We start from the raw sequence: 23,973 nt of genomic DNA on the forward strand, positions 1-23,973 counted from the left end.
TGCATGTTAGTAGCTGTAATTATCAACAGAAGGAACAAACAACAGCAGAACAAATGAGATGTGAAACATAACGGACTCACTCAGAAAGTCACAGTTAGAGGTGAGAGGGGGAGGAAGGGAAAGCAGCACTGATGCATGAGTGTAAGAATGCGACTTTATAGATGGTTCTAGCCTTTGCTGGCATAAGAGGGCGAAACAGATAAGAAACCAATTTGGCTTTATTACAGGATACAGAATCAGAAAATGTAGTTAGAAACAGATAATGGAATTTTAATCTTCTTTATCTTGGGTCCTTTTTTGTTGTTAAAGTAAACACTGACTTATGTTCTTACACCAACAAAACTAAGGTACACGTTAGATTGGCAATGGAGTATGTTTGCTCAGCACCTAATAGAATAGGTTCATTAAACTCTATATAAAGGTTAACAAAACTAAGGTAAAAACATGTACATTTAGAAGGCGAGTTCTCATTGAGCCATTTAAATGCAAACTTGGTTATTTTTTTAATTATCTGGCATTTAAAAAAATGGTTCCTCCTGTATAATTTAGTTTGGCACATCTCTTGCAAATATTATACTATAATCAATCCATACCCCTGACAAACATGATTTCTACTTCTTTATCCAAACTACTCTCTCATTTAGCCTCTGTTATTTGCCACATTTTAAATATCTCCAACCTCACCACCTCCCCTTTTTATATCTAGAGTATTTCTCTTCCATTTCCTACTTTTGAATTTATCTTTTCATCTGCTCTCCCTAAATCTATGTTTCAACACAGATATGCTGTCATCACAGCCAGAGAATTGTAACAGCAAGGAAATATGTTTGCTGTTTGGGCCTGTCGCGATGAATCCTAATGAGCTATCAGACTCTGCAGGAAAGGAGCTTTCTCTTTTTTCCTGTCAGGGTGATTTGCACTACTTTGCACGAGAAAATACAAAATGAAATAACCCAGCAGCCAAAATGGCATTTTCTGGTCTTAGCAGATGCTAGGTTATTAAAGAGGATATTGCAGCAGACAAACCGATGCACAGTGACAGATATATATCACCAGCTTATGCCTCTGCAGAGATTTTACTTAAATCCAATGTAATACATTTCAAACACATGAATGAGGGATTACTTTTTCAAAATCAAATGAAATTAGTTTTGCCCCAGCCATTTTAAAAAAGCAGAATGTCATCATACAGGCTCAGACAAAAAAGTAGCATCACTCCTTAATTTGGAAGCTCAAGCAGCATCAGCAGAAAACAGAACTGGGAGGACAAAAAGTAAGACAGGAAGGAAAGGGAGTGAAAAGAGGGAAAACAGTAAGGCTGGTGCATTTTATCAGGCCCATTGTAAAAGATACATGTCAAACAGCTAAAGGCAGCCCTGAGACCTAAAAGTATAGCTCATGACAAGTTCACCCCACTCTTTCAACCAGAGAGAAGTCATAAATGCTGAGATCTGTCACTATAGTTCAGCTCGCCACCCTGCTCAGTAACCTTGGCAACTCCCTGACCAATAACCGCTTGGCAGGAGGTTCTCTAAGAATAGTGACACTGGGACAAACACATACACACTCAGGGAGCCATGATTTGAACAGGTAAACCATGTTAAGACAGGCCAGTGTGAGTGTAGCTTTCCACCAACAAATGCTAACACCCCCACACATACCTACACCTATAAAGACATATTGTGAGGCTACTGGGCTAAGGTTAACTCTCACTCTTGTTCTCTGTTTGAACGACATTATTTCCTTTTCACTAAGACCTATGCTTCTTCAGTGACTTCTGAAAAGAAAGGCAATGCCTAAGTGTTCTGAGATGCGAGCTGTTGGGAAGGAATGCAATGCATGAATACACTAAATTAACCGAATAATGTTGGTATTCTTTGTCAGTACCTAACATTTTTTTTCAAATGAATTAGTCTATTTATGGCTTAACTTACAATCATAAGAAATTACCAAGATATACCTCTTAGGGGTGAAAACAGAGAAAGTACTTTCAAAAACAACAGTCTCAAGAGGTAAAATGTGGCATTAAGATTCCAAAAGCTCCAGCACTTGCACTTCCTTTCTCAGTCGTTTCTCACATTTTGTCCATCTCACTTAACTGCACCCAGATCCCTGTGTACCTATTTTTGTGCACCTATATCCATCTTTTCCTCTCCTTACACATCTTTGTAGCTCTTCTTCACCTATCTACAGTGATGCCTGCAATCTCCACACCTCTTTTAGCTGCTCTCCCCTCTAACTCTCTTTTTCTATAGCCCTCAAAATTCCAATTTTCCTCTTTCTACTTCCTGAGCACTCATTCGCTGCCCATATCAACTCTCGCTCGCTTCTGCTTTGTCTCAATTGTCCTCTAGAGTGCCTTGATCGCCTGATCCAGGGCTGAGGGCTTAAACAGCCCTTGGTTTATTTACCATGATCTCTATGTGGTGGAGTAATCTGACTAATCTTCATCAACATCACTCAAGTCATTACGTTAAACAGCTTTTATGCTGAGTTTTTACTTCCATATGAAGTAGAGGTGCAATGATACATCCAGCTCACGAGATATTGGACTCACAATGATGAGACAATATTTAAGCAAAAATAAAGTTTTTACAAATCACTACTGTGTATTAGTGTACAATAACCGAGTCCAAATTGTGTGTGCAACTGCAGTTTTTGCTTTGTCACGTTCTAATGTCATGTGACAGCCCAAAACCAATGCAATTCTCTAGGGGAAAAATTGAAGTTTTCACTGTGATATTGTGATATAAGTTTTTTTATCCTTAAAAATGTCCACCATGTAGTTTCATTAATATTCTTTCTTATATATTTTATACCTCTTAAATTACAAAAGTAGCAATGTGAAATTTCTGGTTTTGTAATAAAGGTGGGCTAAATGGGCAATTATCAAATGTGCAGGCTCAGTTATTGAGGTTACAAAGTGGCAATTACAATAAACTGCAGCTATTTCTTTGCTCAGACAATAGAAAACATATGCCTGGTAGTATTTAATGGCAGTCCTGATGTTTTGAAAATATTAAGATTTGCTTGTTAATAGGTTTGTCAGGATTTCTGAAGTGAGGTTGTGTGTTATTATCGATAATACACTGCTGAAAAAATGAAAAAAAAACAAAGCACTTTTTAATCACAGTATAAAATCAAGTCAGTCCTGTCTTACTTTTTGTAGTCAGTCCAAACTTTTGGAATATGAAGCTGGTCAGTTAAGTAGTAGAGAAGGATGTTAATCCGTGTTAATGATATTACCAACAGCTGCACTAAAGGGACAATGATGAGACAACACCAAAAACAGGAATGCTTTTGCAGGTGGAGGCCACAAACATTTTTTCCCTCCTAATTTTTTTGACTGTTTTTCAGTAGTTTTGCATTTGACCAGGGTCAGTGTCACTACTGGTAGTATGAGGCAATACCTGGACCCTCCAGAGGTTGCACAGGCAGTCCACCTCTACCAGGATGGCACAACAATATTTAACATTGTCCAAAGGTTTGCTTTGTCTCCCAGGACAGTCTCAAGACCATGGAGGAGATTCCAGGAGACAGGCAGTTACTCTTGGAAAGATAAACAAGGTTGTTGAAGGTCCTAAACCCATTAGCGGGACCAGTATCTGCTCCTTTGTGCAAGGAGACACAGGATGACTAGTACCAGAGCCCTACAAAGCGGGACCTCCAGCAGGTCACTGGCATGAATGTCTCTGACTAAAACATTAAAAACGAACTTCATGAGGGTGGCCTGAGTGCCAGAGGTCCTCTAGTAGGTCCTGTGCTCACTGCCCGGCACTATGGAGCATGACTGGCATTTCCCAGAGAACACGGGAATTGGCAGGTTCGGCAGTGGCGCCCTGTTCTTTTCACAGATGAGAGCAGGTTCTTTCTAAACTAAAATGACCGATGTAATAGGGTCTGGAGAAGCTGAGGTTAACCTTATGCTGCCTGCAATATTGTTTGGCATGATCAATTTAGTTGTGGGTCAGAGTTTGTCTGGGGAGGCATATCCATGACGGGATGAACAGACCTATAACATGTTTGAACAGACTAACAGTAGCACCCTGACTGCCATTAGGTATCTCGATTAAATCCTTAGACCCATTGTTAGGCCCCTTGCTGGTGCAGTTGGTCCTCGGTTCCTTCTGGTGCATGATAGTGTCGGGACTCATACAATTCAATTCAATTCAAAAATACTTTATTAATCCCAAAGGGAAATTAAATACCATGTTGCACTTCAGGCTGTCAAGGAGCTCAGTGATACCCTGGTCAGGATCTTGAAGGAGATACCCCAGGACAACATCCTCTCATAAGGAGCATGCCTCAACGTTGTCAGGCATGCATACAAACACAGGGGGGGGCATGCAAACTACTGAGTACCATTCTGAGTTGCTGAACGAATGACATTTCAGCAAATTGAACTAACCTGTCGCATCAGTTTCCTAATTTCAATTTCTCTATGACTTCTGATTAAGCTCTCTGTGGGTTGTTGATAATTTTAATTTTTATCAAATGATGCAGCATCCTTTATTGATTTTGTTTTGCTCATCTTTCAGGAAAAATAACACATTTTAAAATATTTTAATGTAGATAAATATATTTTACTTGCAGATAACTTCGAAAGTCATAAGATGAAAATTTGGCCTGACAAAAATGTTTCTATGTAAAGACATTTTTTCACTTGTCTTTCAGGGCTTCCATAGTAACAAAATAGTCAGATGTACAGACCTGTCTCAGCTGGCTTTAACGATTTAAAATGAGTCAAAATGAAAACGTGCATAGCGGTATGATACAATACTATGCTAGTGGATATTAATAGTCTAAAATTTCACATAAGACCATTCTTACATTTGATGCCGTCTTATTTAACCGAGCAATCTTTAAAAAAGGATCTAATAGACTTAGAATCAGCTGATCAGGAGGATATGCACAATGCATGTCTGATGAGCTCTTTTGGTTTGCCCGCTGAAGGATTTATTTACTTTTCCAACAAGCTCAGGCAAAACAAGTCATTTTTTGCAACAGGCAGTGGAATTTTCCAAAAATTAAAATCAAACCTTAAAGTTTGTTTTTATGGAACCGATGCTAGTCAATAGCAAATAATGAGATTTTTCCTAACATTAGGATTGAGCTTGGTGCTAACTTTTTGTTACATTACTTTAAATGCTGCCACATGTACTATTTAAAAGTGGTAGGGTTTTCTGTGTTTTTGTGATTGACTGTTGTGTTGGTCTGACCAGCAGGGTTTGTGAACTCTGCCAACACAGTAGGGCAAGAAATAACTACTTCTTTCTATCTCAAAGAGATACAAAAGGGTGTCAAGCTTAAAGCACACATCTTCTCATCCAGGGTCCCATTACAATAGCCTATCTTCTTTACAACTGGAAAGGCTTTAGTTTTATGAGAGGTACTGTTTCTTTTTTTATTTTGCGAGATTGTGCCACAGGTTCATGGTATACCCCAAGTATCAAGCACATTATTTTCCACACACTGCTAAAGTTTTTGAATTATTCTGAAATATTCTTGAAATATTCTTTTCAATGTTTTTATTGTGTGAATGCCTTCAGCATATAATATATCTAACACTTTTTTTGGCACCTATCTCCTCCTGCATACTTTGTGCAATTTCAGCCATTCAACTTTTAAAATGTTCAGCTCATTTAGGACCTTACGGGTATGACTTTTGGTATTAATACTTTTTAAAATATTCAGCTTTTTGTGCTAATTTTGGGCCCATTGAAATGAATGGAAAATCGTAACAATTCCGCAAAATTCAGCTAAAACTTTGTGCTCTTTCACAGCTTACTACTTCTGCATACGTTCAGCAAGAAACCCCATTCAACTTTTAAAATGTTCACAAGCCATTAAGCTATCTTCAAATAATTCAGCTTTTTCATATCTGTTACGGTTCTTTTACAATCGCAATTCAAATTTTATGCAAGATTTTTGAAGTTATCAATTTTATAATGTAATCCAATGGCGGAATTCGGCAGTTGCTAGAGTGTACACTAGGTTTTTGAATAACCTGAGAAAGAACAAGCAAACTCTCCTCACAGGCTTATTTTTCACTCTACTAACACAAATTATATATCAGAACGTAGGATTTTCTTTCGCTATTCAGAAAATGTCACCCTCATTGATGTGGGACTAACAGATTTCCGGCAACATGCCCTGACGCATGAAAATTCTCCAGGATTGTTCACCGATTCCTGCTGATACTGACAGTCCAAAGATTTTTTGGATACCTTTCACCGTTTTCTCGTGAAGTACATTTGTTTGAGAGTGCAAAATCCATCTTTAGTCAGGTTTAAAAGGTCAAAATGATAAATTTTTTCACAGGTTCACACCTCCCAGACAGATTGTTGTAGAAACTGGAGAAGCTCCATGATTGTTCAGCAAGGCCTGCTTATTCATATGGTGCATGAATCAAATCGATAGCCCTTATAGCTTTCGAGTTATTAGACGTTGTTTGAGAGCATGTTCAGGCAGTTTTTTGTTTTTCTCCACTTTTCCCTTTCATTTCACCTAGTGTTGTGCCTTTAATATTATATTTTCAACAAAAAAGGATTGATATTATCGTTTCCCTGTCCGTTCTGATAAAAACCGGTCCAAGAATGACGTCGATAGCCCTTACGGTTTCCGAGTTATGGGCAGTACTTCGGGAGCATGTGCCACCATGTTATAAAGCCAGGCCATGATGAGACACAAAGTGTGGTGCTGCGTGAGAAACAGCAGCTGTTGGGCGCTCATTAATTACCATAGCAACAGAACACAGCTGCCAGTGAACTTAAGTAACCTCTGACAGAGAGTGGCTCTGAGGCTGAGCTCAGGCCAGAAGCTTCCATGAGTGATCACAATAAGTCAGTCATAGCTGACACACACATACTCTACAAAATAAAAGCCTTTTTTTCACACTGAACATCAACCTTTCATATCTACAAATGATTTTTTAAAAGCTGATAATAGCATAAACAATGATTTCTGACAAGCAAGCAGGTTCTATATGCCTAATGGAAATAACCCAGACTTGAAAGGACAACCCTGCTAGATTTTCAAAATAAGACAAAACATGCTCTACAAAATAAAAGCCTTTACAATTTAAACTATAGAAAATTGCAGCACTGGGCTTCACAATAACGTTGGAGCTCATCCAGTGTAGGAAATGCGACCAGGTCAGCCCTTTAAAATAAGGCTTACTGAAATTTTCAAAATAAAAGCCTCCACCTTCTATAGTTACTAATGATTTTTTAAGCTGATAATAGCATAGACAATGATTTTAGAACAACTAATTGAACTAACCCAGGCCTGAAAGGACAACCTTGCTGGACTTTCAAAATAAGACAAAACATGTCTTTACATTTTAAACTATATATCATTGCAGGACTGGGCATTACACTACTGTTGGAGTTCACCCAACAGAAATGGGACTAAGCTGATCCTTTGAAATAAGGCTTACTGAAACTTTCAAAATAAAAGCCTCAGCATTCCATAGTTTGTATTGATTTTTTAAGCGGATAATAGCATACACAGTGATTTTAGAATAGCAAGCAGGTTCTTTATATCTAGTGGAAGTACGCCAGACATAAAAGGACAACTATACTGGACTTTCAAAACAACACCTAAACATACCCTACAAAATAAACCCCTTCATATTTCACACAGCGATAATTGCAGCATTGGTCTTAACACTATTGCTGGGACTCTGTGATGGAAATGGATCTACTTTATCCTTTCAAAATAAACTCACTGATATTTACAAAATAAAAGTCTAAACATTCCTTCGTTGGGGCCTGCCATAGCAATGAAGGGAGAACAGTGAGTGACCTGACTCCCATGCCATTGCCTGGTGGCACCTATTAGTACACATCTCTAAACTGGACTCTTTATTTATTGGCAACTGCCAAAGCAATGCAAGGACGCATGATTACTGTTGAAACAAGAACAGGTCTAGATAGACATCTTAACCTTCTACCCTCAATCATGATGCACACCGTTCTGTTGCTTTGGTTCTGTACCTCAGCCCCACAACCTTTGGCTCTTGTCCGAGAAACACGCACCAAGAAGCAGGCCCCGTCTAAATTTCTTCAAAAATTTTCTAGTTTATTATTATTATTATTATTGTGTGAAAGCTGAAGAGTGAATCATTTTAAATGGTAATTTCATAGACTTTTGAATATACGCTCTAGTAAGCATTAGCATTTTAGCTAATTTTAGCTTATATTTTGCTTTTTGCATGGTAGATAGGTTAAATCACCCTTCATGCTACTGATAGCCAATGTGCTAATGTTTGCATTTTAGCTTCTCTTTCTCCTCTATTCTCTCTTAGATGAAGAACACTTTTGCATTTTTTAGGCAATTTCTTGTTTGTTTTTGTGTTTCTTCAGCGTATTTGTTGTCAGTTCATTTTTTCTGAAATTTCTATTTATTATGTATTTTAGCACTGACTTCAACCTAGGCCATATTTTTGCTTTAGTCTATGCCTTTTCAGCTCATCTATGGCAGCTCTTTCCTGCTTTTTTAAAGTTTTTGTCAGTTCTTGCATTTCAACAACTATTTCAAGTAATTTTGAGGTAACTTTACATTGTTAAGCAGTTTTATAGCTAATAGTCTTCCTGCTTAAACAGATCAGATGACAGTTTTTCTTTGCTGTTTCTGCTATTTCTACTAATTATAAGATTTCAGCAGATTTTCTGCAGTCAATTTCAGCTTGTTTCTGCAAGCTTTCAGCTAAAACATTTTGATTACAGCATTCACACTGCATTTTGGCAGGAAATGCAAATCTTTCTAGTTATAATTTAATTTTGTTCCAGTGAGGGTTAAGTTGTAGAGATGGAAACACTGCCTTACAACAAGTCTCTGTTTAAAGAAAGACTTTAACCATAATGTTTTAATTGCTTCTTGTCAAGCCCTGATAACGGTTTTGGTAATGCTTTGTTTTCTAGCAGCTGCTATAAATAAAAGATTAAGTGTACTTATAACCCAGATTACACAAATACATGTCTGAAAAATACATTTCTAAAGTGGAAGTGGGAAGTAGAGGAGAAAAAAGTCATAAAGATGAAAAATCACTTAAACCAACAATTCACTCAAGACTAAAATCACTCAGCAGTCATTAGAGACTCTTAAAACCTGACAAAGAGCAGCTGTCATGTACTCAGACAGTTACATTTACATTTACCAAGTCAAATGTGTACATGTATGCTTGGGAAAGAGCTATGTATATACAGTATGTGAATAAACATCCAAATATTAAGGTTTTAGTACTATGTGTGTGTGTGTCTGTGTGTGTCAGCAAAGATGAGTGAGTGTGTATCATACATATGTGAGAGTACTAGAGCAGCACATAAAAGGCTACACAAATAGAAACTTTCAAATTTCACATCTCTTTTTATATGCAGCAGCTGAAAGCATGCATGAAGAAAACAAACAAAAAAATCTTTATGCAAAATCTACTTTTGCTTTCATACAGTACTTTGTGGCATGGAAACTTTAAATAATTAGTTTGCCTACCATAATGATGCATAAAGTAGTAGTAGAGAAATTCCATTTTATTTTCTTATTATTGTACATTTCACTTTCACACTGCAAATGTTAGTGTGGGTTTATGCCTTCATGAGCATAAATAATTAGTAACTTTTAGAGCAGTAAATACTCAGCTGTAAGGGGCTCTTCACCAGGAGTCTCATGCACAAAAGAGTGCGCAGTTTTCATAATGAAAGTTGGCGGTAGAGAGAAATTCTGAAAATTGAGGTGCACAAAAAAATTCAGATGTACGAAGAGATGTCACTACACACGTAAATGGTAAACGGACTGAACTTATATAGCGCCTTTCCAGTCATATCGACCACTCAAAGCGCTTTACACTAGAGCCACATTAACCCAATCGCACTCACTAAAACGCACACATTCATACACTGACACACAGATCAGTAGGCAACTGGAGGTTAAGTGCCTTGTCCAGGAGCACATCGACATGTGCCAGTAGCTGGAATCGAACCCAAAAATTTTAGACTGCAAAACAACTACAGATTGTGAGGCAACTGTGGCTCGGTGAGAAGCCACAGAGGCGACTGCGACACGTAGCCTTCACACATCCCAATGTGCGGTGAATTTGGCGTAGCTACACATGGCGCTTGGACTGCCTGGTCCCTGCCTCTAAATACATAGGCAAAGTAGTATAAATAACCTGAAGGCACCCACCATGTGTCCAAATAACCATGGCAACCAAGCTGTGACAGCCAAAGAACCAAACCAGTTCCTTTTGGTGGAAAAACGCTCAGAGAGACTGTGTCTACACACCATGAGGGAGTTTTGTAGTGAATTACAGAAAATCAACAGCTACTTGAATGAGATCAGTAACTCAAACCTGGCTGAAAATAAAACGTTTGTCAGCTTGAACCCATTCTGTTCTACAAGGTCTGCTTTAAATCCAAACGGCTGCTGCACTGAGCTCAATCACGGCTCAATGCGGATCATTATAATGACGTGAATATTCCTCCCACATTTCCATTTGGAAGACTGTCACCACATACAGTATGTGACGTACGTTTAATCTTTAAAAGCATTCTGACCGTCACATAAATATAAATACACATAAATATATAAATATAAATATTACCTAGAAGCTGCCATCACGCACGGAGCTTGCTTGAGGTTTGTTCCCAACACAACTATTATAGTTAGAATAATTATAATTATTATTATAGTATGAAGGAATCATGATTTGAGGGAGCCATCCTGCCAGTGCATTGTGAGACACATTTGCGCAGCACAAATAGGTTGCACATATGTTAAATTAAATCTGTATTCATAAAAGCATATTCACTTGCACCTGGTGCCCTTATAGCATCATGAGTGCAGTTCATAGCTCTGATTACATTCAGAAATCAGCTCCTCGCTGCAACTGAGAGCCACAAGTTAGGGAAACGTTCTATATCTAAGCACCATGTGGATGAGGTCGTCCCATATGGCTGGCATAGCCCGGTTCAGGGATGACTGTTAAATACCCGACCTGTCAGTCAACTCCCTCTGAAAAGCACTGGTTGAAAGGACCGCAGCGTAGTGAGAACTTGAACTGGCATCGGTGACACAAGGTTCCTCCTGGTTTCCCTCTGTAGCCAGCTCCATGAGGCTAGCTCCCTGCAGAGCTCCAGAATAATTGCCCTGGGCAATCTAAACCAGGTAATAAGTCATGGATCATCATGTACCAGCAGGTCAGTAGGATCTCTAAAAACAACGCGCTCCCTCCGACTTTTTTTCATCGAGGTCCTGAAACTCTGCGAAAGCTAGCATAGTTCCACAATTACGGGCTACTTTATGCAGCTATTTATGGACATGTGTGATTTTCTACAGCTCGTCCACCTTAGGAATCATCAAACCTGAATTGTTTGGAATTAATCTGCTGATCTGGCACAGTTTTATTCCCAGTGAAAATGAAATTGTCCCTTAGATGATTCACATGCATTTTATGCTCCTCAGTGCACAGACCGATGAGCATTTCCATCTACAGGTGACAAAAACAGAGGAGGTTTCACAGTTTACATCCAACTGAGGTTGTTTCTGAGGTGTGTTAGCTATGAGGCTAAATGTGATTCAGTTTTATCGCTTGGGTTTAAAACATAAAAGTTCTAACTCATGAAATAAAACTAAATTAAGTCATTTTTCTCTGTATTTAGGTGATTTTAGTTATCTATAGTTTATCATGGTCGATTAAAAAAGTTTGCATGGCTACTACATATTTTCCCAGCAGGCAAAATATTTTCGTGGATTTCTGTACACTTTCACAAAACATTCACTTTTGTACATGCCAAGTTGTGCGTCAAACATTGCGCCGCAAGGTTTTTGTGCATAAGTATGCTTCGTACATGAAATCCTGATAATCAAATACAAAACAGAGTCAGAAAAACCTCTTCTTAGGACCCCAAGCAATGGGCTCAATAAGGAGCAGAATAGTCTAAATGATGGTGACACTCTGGTATAATCAGAATCAGAACACTTTATTGCCAGGTACCATAAAATAGGAAACATTTTACAGGACTAGGAACTTTCTGTAGTGAATGGTATATATGTATATATATCTATAGATCTATAAATATAGATCTCTCTCTCTCTCTCTCTCTCTCTATATATATATATATATATATATATATATATATATATATATACATATATATATGAATATATATATGAATATATATACACAGGCATCAAAACTATGAATTAACACATGTGGAATTATATACCAAACAGAAAAGTGTGAAACAACAGAAAATATGTCTTATATTCTAGGTTCTTCAAAGTAGCCACCTTTTGCTTTGATTACTGCTCCGCACACTCTTGGCATTCTGTTGATGAGCTTCAAGAGGTAGTCACCTGAAATGGTTTTCACTTCACAGGTGTGCCCTGTCAGGTTTAATAAGCCAGATTTCAAGCCTTATAAATGGGGTCGGGACCATCAGTTGTGTTGTGCAGGAGGTGGATACAGTACACAGCTGATAGTCCTACTAAATAGACTGTTAGAATTTGTATTATGGCAAGAAAAAAGCAGCTAAGTAAAGAAAAACAAGTGGCCATCATTACTTTAAGAAATGAAGGTCAGTCAGTCCGAAAAATTGGGAAAAATTTGAAAGTGTCCCCAAGTGCCAGCCCTACAAAGAAACTGGCTCACATGAGGACCGTCCCAGGAAAGGAAGACCAAGCGTCACCTCTGCTGCGGACTATAAGTTCATCCAAGTCACCAGCCTCAGAAATCGCAGGTTAACAACAGCTCAGATAAGAGAACAGGTCAATGCCACACAGAGTACTAGCTGCAGACACATCTCTAGAACAACTGTTAAGAGGAGATTGTGTGAATCAGGCTTTCATGGTAAAATAGCTGCTAGGAAACCACTCCTGAGGACAGGCAACCAGCAGAAGAGACTTGTTTGGGCTAAAGAACACAAGGAATGGACATTAGACCAGTGGAAATCTGTGCTTTGATCTGATGAGTCCAAGTTTGAGATCTTTGGTTCCAACCAGCTTGTCTTTGTGTGGCGCAGAAGAGGTGAACGGATGGACTCTACATGCCTGGTTCCCACCGTGAAGCATGGAGGAGGAGGTGTGATGGTGTGGGGTGCTTTGCTGGTGACACTGTTGGGGATTTATTCAAAATTGAAGGCATACTGAACCAGCATGGCTACCACAGCATCTTGCAGCACCATAATTTATTTTTCAACAGGACAATGACCCCAAACACACCTCCAGGCTGTGTAAGGGCTATTTGACCAAGAAGGAGAGTGATGGGGTGCTGCGCCAGATGACCTGGCCTCCACAGTCACCGGACCTGAACCCAATGGAGATGGTTTGGGGTGAGCTGGACCGCAGAGTGAAGGCAAAAGGGCCAACAAGTGCTAAGCATCTCTGGGAACTCCTTCAAGACTGTTGGAAAACCATTTCAGGTGACTACCTCTTGAAGCTCATCAACAGAATGCCAAGCGTGTGCAGAGCAGTAATGAAAGCAAAAGGTGGCACCTAGAATATAAGACATATTTTCAGTTGTTTCACACTTTTTTGTTCAGTATATAATTCCACATGTGTTAATTCATAGTTTCGATGCCTTCAGTGTGAAGCTACAATATTCATAGTCATGAAAATAAAGAAAACTCTTTGAATGAAAAGGTGTGTCCAAACCTTTGGTCTGTACTGTATATATACACACACACATGCAAACACACATACATATATACACCTGTACATTGACTGCCTAAGTAACATATGTACACAATTAAATAAAAAAGGTTAGGCGGAGATAAAGCTGGGGTCAGATGGGCCACTGTTCAACAGACTGACTGCAGTGGGAAAAAACTGTTCGGGTGACGTGAAGTCCTGGTTCTGATGGACAAGAGTCTTTTGCCACAATGGAGGAATTGAAACAGACTGTACCCAGGGTGAGAGAGTTCAGCTGCAATTCTGGCTGCCCGTCTCCCGGTCCTGGAGACGGACATTTCCAGCACAGATGGAAATGCAGCCTGGCCTTGTCCCTGGCCGAGACTCCAGCAAACCAGACTGTGACAGATGATGTAAGAACAGATTCAATAGCAGCAGTGTAAAAGTTCACCATCATCTTCACCGGAAGGTGATGTTTTCCTCCCACTTTAGGTGGGATGGTGGAGCCCAGGAAGCAGAAAGACTCTGCAGAGTTTACCGGTGTGTCACAGAGGATGACAGGGGGGCTGGGTCTTTCCTGAAATCCACTATCATCTCCACCGTCTTGAGAGCATTATTAACATATACAATCCAGAACTCCATCACTCAATAAGACTGTTCTTGGCCACTACTCATTTCTTGTGAACAGTTCTGATTTTTTAAGGAATGCAGCACATAAAAGAGAAAACATGCTACATGTTCTTTGATAGTAGTTGTTTATTTAAACAGAAAATAGTTTATTCAAACAGAAAATGCATCAGCAAATTTTTGTAATCTTTGTCTGATTGTTGTGATGGTTTCTAGCCTTATGAGACTGATTAATCACTCTCATAATTTGACTCATAACCTTTTAGAATATATTGTTTACTGAATGAATTACACACATTGTCACAATCTGTAGGTGTCTGATTGTTTGATTTTTTTTTGTATGTATTTTAAAAACCTCCTTAATGTTTACATTGCTCTTTAGGTTTTGCCTTCTTTATTATTTTCCTTATGCTTCTTGATGTTAGGTGATTTCCTTATTAGTGATTCGTTTGTGTTTTAGTGTTCTAAATCCATCTAGAGTTAATTTCCTGTTAGACTTCTATTACTCCCCTGGACTTCTCTGTGTTCCTGCACAGAGAACACACATCAGTGTTAACTAGCCTCCCTCCGTCTGTTGCTCTGCATTCTCCCATGTCACACCTGATCCATATTTCATCTGATTAGCTCTTCTGGTTCATTGGTCATTTCTCCACCCTGCCACTGTATTTAAACTATCTGGTTTTTCCATACTGGATTCTACTGTTGCTTACCTGTTTATGGCCATTATTGCCTGACCCCCTGCCTATGTTCAATGTCCTTCATCTACTTGTAAGTTTATCTGTTCAATTATGATTAAAATGTTTTAACTCACAATGTGGTTCTCAAGTTCCTGTTTGCACTTTGGCCCTGCAAACAATCAGAAATCCCTGACACACATATGTTTGTGTGCAGTGTAATGGCTATGGTGTAAACAGATGATTGCGTTTGCTTAGATGTAAAGTACATATATGGAAGTTTGCATATGTGTCCATGTGTATATGTGCAAACATATCAGTGTGTCTTCGATGCTCCCAACTTCTCAAACACTGACCATTTCTGACATGATATCACTTTGCTGCAGGGGCGCGAAACCTAAAAGGGAAAAAATCTATAGTGTGCATTGGAGAACAGTGACAAAGAGGAGTAAGAGGTTTATTGTGAAAGAGAAAAATGCCTGAGAGAACAAGAGATAGCCAAGAGAAGGGTGGCTGAGGAGAAACTACATTAGAATGAAATATATGTAACCTCACAGGAATCAAATACAGCAATGCACACTAGAATGATGAAGAAAAACACATCCAGATATGGCAAATTGAGACTGATGTCCGTTATTGTATCGGTTAATAACACAATGGCCTCCCAAAACGCCTCTAGCTTGAAAAGAATTGAAGACACTGTACACTGCCTTTCCATTGTATGTTTTAGCACGAAAGTAAATCCTAACAGATTAAAAGGCACAATTTAGGGAATCTGAGAATCTTTTCTTTGTAACAGAAGAGAGCAAAGCATTGTGTTTGAGTGATGTAAATGAAATCTTTTAACTGCCATGTTAGATTTACTGGAGCTTCAAACATAATCATAATGACAACAGTGTCCCTGACATTGCTGCTCCGGAGGAAAGTAAAAAAAACAACAAAAAACATCTTATGGTACCGCAGTTAGGACATGAATTAGTGAACCACTAGAGTGCACCCTGTAGCCTTTCAGGAAATGTGGATGCATAAAAGGCTGCTAGATATACAAAGGGTGGTGCTGAAAAGGAAAGTATAAAAAAGCAAAAGAAAAATGGGTGGAGAGAAGGATGGGGGTCAAGTGGAAAAAAACCAGAGCCATGTCACAGAGTAGCAGAAGTAACAGACATCTGTAAATATTCAGCAGTGAGAGGCAGGGGATAAAGCGAGAGATAAAGCGAGAGGCAGTGGAAAAACAAAACAACAATATTCTGTTGTCTGGCTTATTTTCGCTGGCTTTGTTACTACTGGAAAGCAAGCTGTTTTTCAGACCCTTGAGAATATTCAGTCTTAGGTAATGAAAGGACCACCAACCCAAAGGTGGGTGAACATTAGTTAGAAACCTTTGCAGCAGCGTGGTGAATGCCAATGGTTTCAGCCCAAAACATCTGAGTCACATTTTTATTCACTAGTAAAGCAAATCTAAAATAATGTTTAGAAAAAATTATATAAAACAAAAAAAAAACCTTATTAGTTGCTTTCTGTAATTATTTGCTACTATTAGTTAGCTTCTACCACAATAAAGACACAGTACCCCTCTATGAATCGCTACCTTATCGTAGAGGAGGTGTTTATGTGTCTGAATGATCCTAGGAGCTATGCTGTCGGGGGGCATTACATGGGTTCTTTCCTGTGGGCCCACCACCTGCAGGAGAGGCCATATGGGTCGGGTGCAAAGAGTTATGGGCAGCAGCCTTGGCGCTCTGACCCGTGCCCACTGAAGTTGGCTCTTGGGACAAGGATTATCACTTCTCTGGTCGGAAGGAGACTGAGCTTGTATGAGGTTGAGAGGTACCGACTAGATATAGTTGGTCTCAATGCACAATGTGGTTTCTGGAAAACAATCTCAGTGAGAAAGGTTGGACTTTATTTCACTCTGAAGTCGGGGCCTGTGTGTTGGAGTTTTCCCTGGTGAATGAAAGTGTAGTTTCCTGCTCCTTCGGGTGGAGAAATGGGCTCTGACAATTATTTGTGCCTTCTTACAGTTTTTAGCTTAGGTGCTAGAAGGTGCTTTGGCTGAGGACTCATCCTGCTGTAGGACTTCAATGCTCACATGGGAAATGGAAGTGTAACCTGGAGGGTGTGATTGGAAGGACTGGCCTCTCTGATCTGAGGCCCACTGGGGTTCTCCTGTTGGACTTCTGTGTTCCAGCAGAGCTTCAACTGCATCCTGGCTGAGGCAGGGGACATTGAGTCCAAGTGGGCCATGTTCCGCACTTTTATTGTCAAGGCGGCTGCCCTTAGCTGTGGCTGCTGGATTGTTGGCTTCTCTAGTGACAGCCATCCTAGGATCTGGTGGTGGACAGCCTAGGTGAGGGAGGCTGTCCAGCTGAAGAAAATGTCATATTGGGCCTTGTTAGCTGGTAGTACTCTGGAGGCAGCTGAGGGGTATCAGCAGGTAAAGCAGGATGCAGCTATCGCTGTTGCTGAGACAAAGATTCGGTCATGGGAAGAGTTCAGTGAGCCCTTGCATAGAGACTCCGAATTGACTTTGAGAAGATTCTGGCAAACCATCAGGTGGCTAGGGCAGGGGACAGCACTTTACCAACACTATGTATAGTGGAGGTGGGGTGCTGTTGTCATCAGGCAGAGAAAGAAATACTTTAAGGATTTTTTCTCAATCCTAACATCTTGAGTTTTGTAGAGAAAGTTGAGTGTGGGGACTTTGTGGATGGTTGGTCCATAACTTGGCTGAGATTGCCAAGGTAGTTAAAAAGCTCTGCAGCAGTTCCAGGGGTGGACAAAATCCACCCTGAGTTACTTAAGGCTCTGGATGTTGCTATGCTGTCTTGGTTGACATGCCATTTGCAACATGGCTTGGACATTAGGGACAGTGCTGCTGGATTGGCAGACTGGGGTGGTGGTTCCCCTGATTAAGAAGGGAGACTGAAGGGTGTGTTCCACACTTCTCAGCCTCCCTGATAAGGTCTATTTAGGGGTGCTGTGGTATACTGCCCAGTTGGTAGCTGAATCTTGGATCCAGGAGGAAATATGCAGGCCTGTCCTGGCCGTGGAACACTGGAGCACCTCTTTTCCCTCACTAGGGTTCCGGAGGGGTCATGAGAATTTACCCAACCAATCTACATGTGGTTTTTGGACTTGGAAAAGGCATTCGACGGTGTTCCCCGGGATACCCTGTGAGGGGGTGCTCCATAAGTATGGGATTACTACAGGCCATTCAGTCTCTATACAAACAGCGCGAGAATCTGGTTTACTTTGTGGGCAGTAAGTGGCTTCAAGTTGGGGGTTGGACTTCAAGGCTGCCTGACGTAAGGATTCCATCTCTGCTATTTGCGGATTATGTGGTCCTGTTAGCGTCATTGCAGTGTTATCTTTGCCTCTCTGGCACTTTTCAAGTGAAATGCAGTCGCTTTTTTAAAATACAGCCGTTAAGGGCACAGCAATGGTGCAGGGGTAAAGCATGCAACCCATGTACAGAGGCAACAGTCCTCAACGCAGCCATCACGGGTTCAAGTCCCAGCCCCATTGCCTTTGGTGCATGTCTTTCCCGCTCTCTCTCCACCCAATTTTTATTACTATGGACCCCGTTTCGTTTTACTTTGTTTTATCTGTGCATGGATTGTCATTGTTACCTGAGCAGATGACTATGCAAACTTTTACACATGACAAAGCGATGCATTTTGTTACAGTGGATTCAGGACCTTTGTTACAAAGTGGTACAGAGAGACATTGGAGTACCTGTTTTTTGGAGTGCTCAGTGCCCTAACAAAGGGCAATTTGGATGCCTTTTAAAAAATATGGCAACACCTTTTGGAATACCTGCCTCAAGACTACCAGTTGGCCCCTATTGTTGTTTTGTAAATAATGAATGTTCAATCAGATATTTTTAAAAAAAGAGATAAAAGAAATCATACAGACTTCAGCATAGCTTTGGTGCCTCACCGGCTGTTACTGTTACATGGCTACTCACTCATTTTAGCGTGTGTCTAACTGTAAAAACTAAATGATTTACACAAAAAAGAATTCTCCTCCCTGGAAATCAGTAAAAAACAAGACTGAGTTTGACATTTATATAGTTCACCTTTGGGGTAAGTATCTAATATAGCCTTCTTTTTTGTGCCTCGTGCAAATATCCACTGCAGCTGAGGATCAAAATAAACCACTCTCGACCTGGGTACAATCAACATATATTAGACATTCTTGCACATACAATAATACAAACATTATTTGTATTTTGTTTATTAATGTTTTATTTTCTATTTATTAATTTTTTATAGTTTCACTATAGTTTTATAGTTGCCCAATTAGCTTTTTTCTCCCTCTGTGTCATGTGACTTGTTAGTGTTCAAATGTGAATGAGGAGCAGGCATGTTAAATTTGGAGTTATTGCTCTGCCACTCTCATACTAGTCACTGGAAATTCAACATGACACCTCATGGCAAAGAACTCTCTGATGATCTGAAAAAAAGAATTGTTGGTCTACATAAAGATAGCCTAGGCCATACGAAGACTGCAAACACAGTGCACTGTGATACATTCCTTTCCTTATACCAACACTAAGTAACATTTTGGGAACTGAGGACACAAATTCTTGAAGCCTTGTAGGTGGAATTCTTTCCCATTCTTGCTTGATGTACAGCTTCAGTTGCTCAACAGCCTGGGGTCTCTGTCATATTTTGTGCCTTATAATGTGCCACAGATTTTCAATGGGAGACAGGTCTGGACTGCAAGCAGTCCGCTCTAGTACCCACACTCTTATTATTACTACAAAGCCATAGTGTTGTAAAATAAGCAGAATGTTGCTTGGCATTGTCTTCCTGAAATATGCAGGGATGTTCCTGAAAAAATGTTGCTTGGATGGCAGCATATGTTGCTCTGACCCCTGTTTGTACCTTTCAGCATTAATGATGCCTTCACAGATGTGGAAGTTACCCATGTAACTAACAACCTCCTCCCCAAACCATCAATGATGCTGGCTTTTGAAGTTTGCCCTTAAAACAATCCGAATAGTGCTTTTTCTTTCATTGGCCAGGACACAACGTCCATGATTTCCAAAAACAATCTTAAATGTGGATTCATCAGACCACAGTACACTTTTGCACTTTGAAACAGTCCATCTCACATGAGCTCAGACCCAGAGAAGCCAGCAGAGTTTCTGGTTGTTGTTGATATTTGGTTTTTGTTTTGCACTTCTAGGTGTAGCAATTGTGTTAACTGACCATGGTTTTCTGAAGTGTTCCTGAGTCCACGTGATAGTACTTGTTACAGAATGATCTAAATTTTTAATGAGGTGCCACTTGAGGGATCGAAGGTCATGGGCTTTTTATGTTGGTTTTTGACATGCAAATATTTCTCAATATTCTCTTAATCTTTTGTTGATATTATGAACAGCAGATAATAAAATCCCTAAATTCTGGCAAATGTATGTTGAAAAACATTGTTCTTAAACTGCTGGACTGTTTACTCACACAGTTGTTCACCAAGTAGTAAACCTCTCCCTATCCTTGCTTGTGAATGACTGAGCCTTTTGCGGATGCTCCTGGTATACCCAATCTTGATACCTTTTTCCCATTAACCGGTTTACCTAATGTTCCAAACAGGTGTTTTCTGAGCATTCCTCGACATTCTCAGGCTTTTGTTGCCCCTGTCCTAGCTTTTGTGGAAAGTGCTGCAAGCATTCAAGGATTCATCAGTGTGAACATATTGTCTTTGTAGTGTATTCGATTGCATATAGGCTGCACATGATTCAAATTATTGTATTTTGCTTACACAACATCCCAACTTCATTGGAATTGGGTTTATAACAACAAACATCTCTCAAGTGCAGGCTGCCAAGTTGTAATATATAATGTAACTGTAGAACCTGTACAACCCTTTTGTATTTATGATGTTACGATAGCAGATAATAGCTAAGATAATAAATGTAGTGAGGTTTGAGAGGAAAAAAAAAAACAGGTACTTGAATTCAATCAATACTACCATCAATATGCAATTTTTTGGGAAAATACAGGGGTTGGAAAATGAAACTGAAACACCTGGTTTTAGACCACAATAATTTATTAGTATGGTGTAGGGCCTCCTTTTGTGGCCAAATACAGCGTCAATTCGTCTTGGGAATGACATATACAAGTCCTGCACAGTGGTCAGAGGGATTTTAAGCCATTCTTCTTGCAGGATAGTGGCCAGGTCACTACATGATACTGGAGGAGGAAAACATTTCCTGACTCGCTCCTCCAAAACACCCCAAAGTGGCTCAATAATATTTAGATCTGGTGACTGTGCAGGCCATGGGAGATGTTCAACTTCACTTTCATGTTCATCAAACCAATCTTTCACCAGTCTTGCTGTGTGTATTGGTGCATTGTCGTCCTGATACACGGCACCGCCTTCAGGATACAATGTTTGAGCCATTGGATGCACATGGTCCTCAAGAATGGTTCGGTAGTCCTTGGCAGTGACGCGCCCATCTAGCACAAGTATTGGGCCAAGGGAATGCCATGATATGGCAGCCCAAACCATCACTGATCCACCCCATGCTTCACTCTGGGCATGCAACAGTCTGGGTGGTACGCTTCTTTGGGGCTTCTCCACACCGTAACTCTCCCGGATGTGGGGAAACAGTAAAGTTGGACTCATCAGAGAACAATACATGTTTCACATTGTCCACAGCCCAAGATTTGCGCTCCTTGCACCATTGAAACCGACGTCTGGCATTGGCATGAGTGACCAAAGGTTTGTCTATAGCAGCCCGGCCGTGTATATTGACCCTGTGGAGCTCCCGACGGACAGTTCTGGTGGAAACAGGAGAGTTGAGGTGCACATTTAATTCTGCTGTGATTTGGGCAGCCGTGGTTTTATGTTTTTTGGATACAATCCAGGTTAGCACCCGAACATCCCTTTCAGACAGCTTCCTCTTGCGTCCACAGTTAATCCTGTTGGATGTGGTTCGTCCTTCTTGGTGGTATGCTGACATTACCCTGGATACCGTGGCTCTTGATACATCACAATGACTTGCTGTCTTGGTCACAGATGCGCCAGCAAGACGTGCACCAACAATTTGTCCTCTTTTGAACTCTGGTATGTCACCCATAATGTTGTGTGCATTTCAATATTTTGAGCAAAACTGTGCTCTTACCCTGCTAATTGAACCTTCACACTCTGCTCTTACTGGTGCAATGTGCAATCAATGAAGACTGGCTACCAGGCTGGTCCAATTTAGCCATGAAACCTCCCACACTAAAATGACAGGTGTTTCAGTTTCATTGTGCATCCCCTGTATATGCTAGTTGCATTCCTGTATTTTGTCTTGTTTTTTTGTAATAAGTTAACTGCTCAATATCAAAATCATCATGTTGGCCTTTAATCACTCCTCCCAACTCTCCCGATGTTGTTATAAGATACAGTCTAATATATTCTGAAGGGGGAGGAGATACTGAATGTTTGGGCTGAACATTACAAACAGTAAGCTTGAAGCATGTAAATAAGATGCAGCAGTCAGGTGTTTGTGCTGCTGGCTAATCACCAAGGGAATTAAGCATTGCAAATGCTATATGTGCATCATTAACATCATTTACATGGATCCGTTCACATCCACAATAATGACCCTGCAGCAATACAGGCTTTTAAAAAGAGGACAGAGGCTAATTTGTGTAGATTATAAGCATACTGTGCAGCACCCAGAATGCATATTAAACCTGCTGTACATACTGTAAATACTGTATGATCCTAAGACTGAAATACCAATCATCTTCTATTTTAAATTATGAAAAATAAACAGTAGGTGAAATACAAAATAACACAGATTAAACTATATGCCAGTTTTACCACATTATTTTAAATTAAAAAACAAAATATACCAGTTTAATGGATGCTTTACGTTCTAATTCTTGTTTGTGTTTGCATTGGTTTTTGTAATTCTGTCATGGGTGTGCAAACTGAATATTTCAATTATCCACATTTTTATGGTTAATTATTCTTTACTTTTTAGTTGTGCTCACTTTGCCCTGTTCATTTCTGCCTACTCTCTTGATATATTTTGTAGCAGCTTCTATTTAATTTGTAGTTTTTGGTTGCAGTATGTTATTGAGTTGTGTGCAGCTTTTTTGTTTAATTGTAATTTTGCAGTTTTGCATTAATAATGTGGCCATGTATTTTGTTATATTATTCATTTAACAGATGTTTTGGTTATTCTACTTTATACATTTATTTGAGAAATTCTGCAAGCTCTCTTTATTATTTGCTGTCAAGGAAGAATACAATCATTTGATTTGTTGACTTCAGCCCATTGTTTTTTTGGTTTGCCTCACTAATGTGAACATGCTGGCAAATTTGGCCTTTAACTTTTCTTGTTGTGTTTAACAAGATATGGAGGTTTTTTATTAAATGCAGTGTTTTGCGTGTCAGGACCACCATACATAACCAGAGAAAGGTAATTTCCGTAGCATCTCAATAAATCGGGATAAATAAATGTATCCAATAAACTGGAATATCATTAAATTATTTCTTTATTTATTTTAGTAATTAAAATATTTCACTATAATATAATCAACCAAAAAGCTGCACACCAGCTCAGTAGCAGACTGGAACCAAAAATAAACTAAACAGAAAACTCTCACAAAATATATGAAGGGAATAAGTAGAAATGCATATAGCAAAGAAATTAAAACTTTTATATTTTAATTAATTGCGGTGCACCTGCAAATAAACAATTCTTAAGCAACTGTTCAGCAAATAACAGCCATATGGTAGTTTGGTTACATAAGTTGTTCAGTTTGTAATTTCTGCTGCGGTGTTTCTGCATATTGTTGGTCAGAACAATAAACAATACTGCAAGACAGAATTACTGCAGAGAAAAAAGGGTTAAATGTAGACATCACTAACTGAATATGATTAACAATCAAGTTCTGGGATAATGTTACCTTATACTACCTATTTGCTGTTTTTCTTCAACGCATACTGTATATATACTTAAAAGACCCATGTTCCTAAATACAACCTTTGTAAGTCAAATGATAATATAACATAAAATACTATATGGTGGTATTTTATA

The 23,973-nt window shown here is 39.5% G+C and overlaps 1 protein-coding gene across 5 annotated transcripts in view; it reads right to left on the reverse strand.

Moving 5' to 3' along the window:
* Window positions 1-23,973, reverse strand: part of grid2 (glutamate receptor, ionotropic, delta 2) — a 749,910-nt gene that overhangs the window by 77,492 nt on the left and 648,445 nt on the right. The gene's annotated exons all lie outside the window — the stretch shown is intronic.

This window comes from Girardinichthys multiradiatus, chromosome 12, assembly GCF_021462225.1.
Source record: "Girardinichthys multiradiatus isolate DD_20200921_A chromosome 12, DD_fGirMul_XY1, whole genome shotgun sequence".
Classification (NCBI taxonomy): Eukaryota; Metazoa; Chordata; class Actinopteri; order Cyprinodontiformes; family Goodeidae; genus Girardinichthys; species Girardinichthys multiradiatus.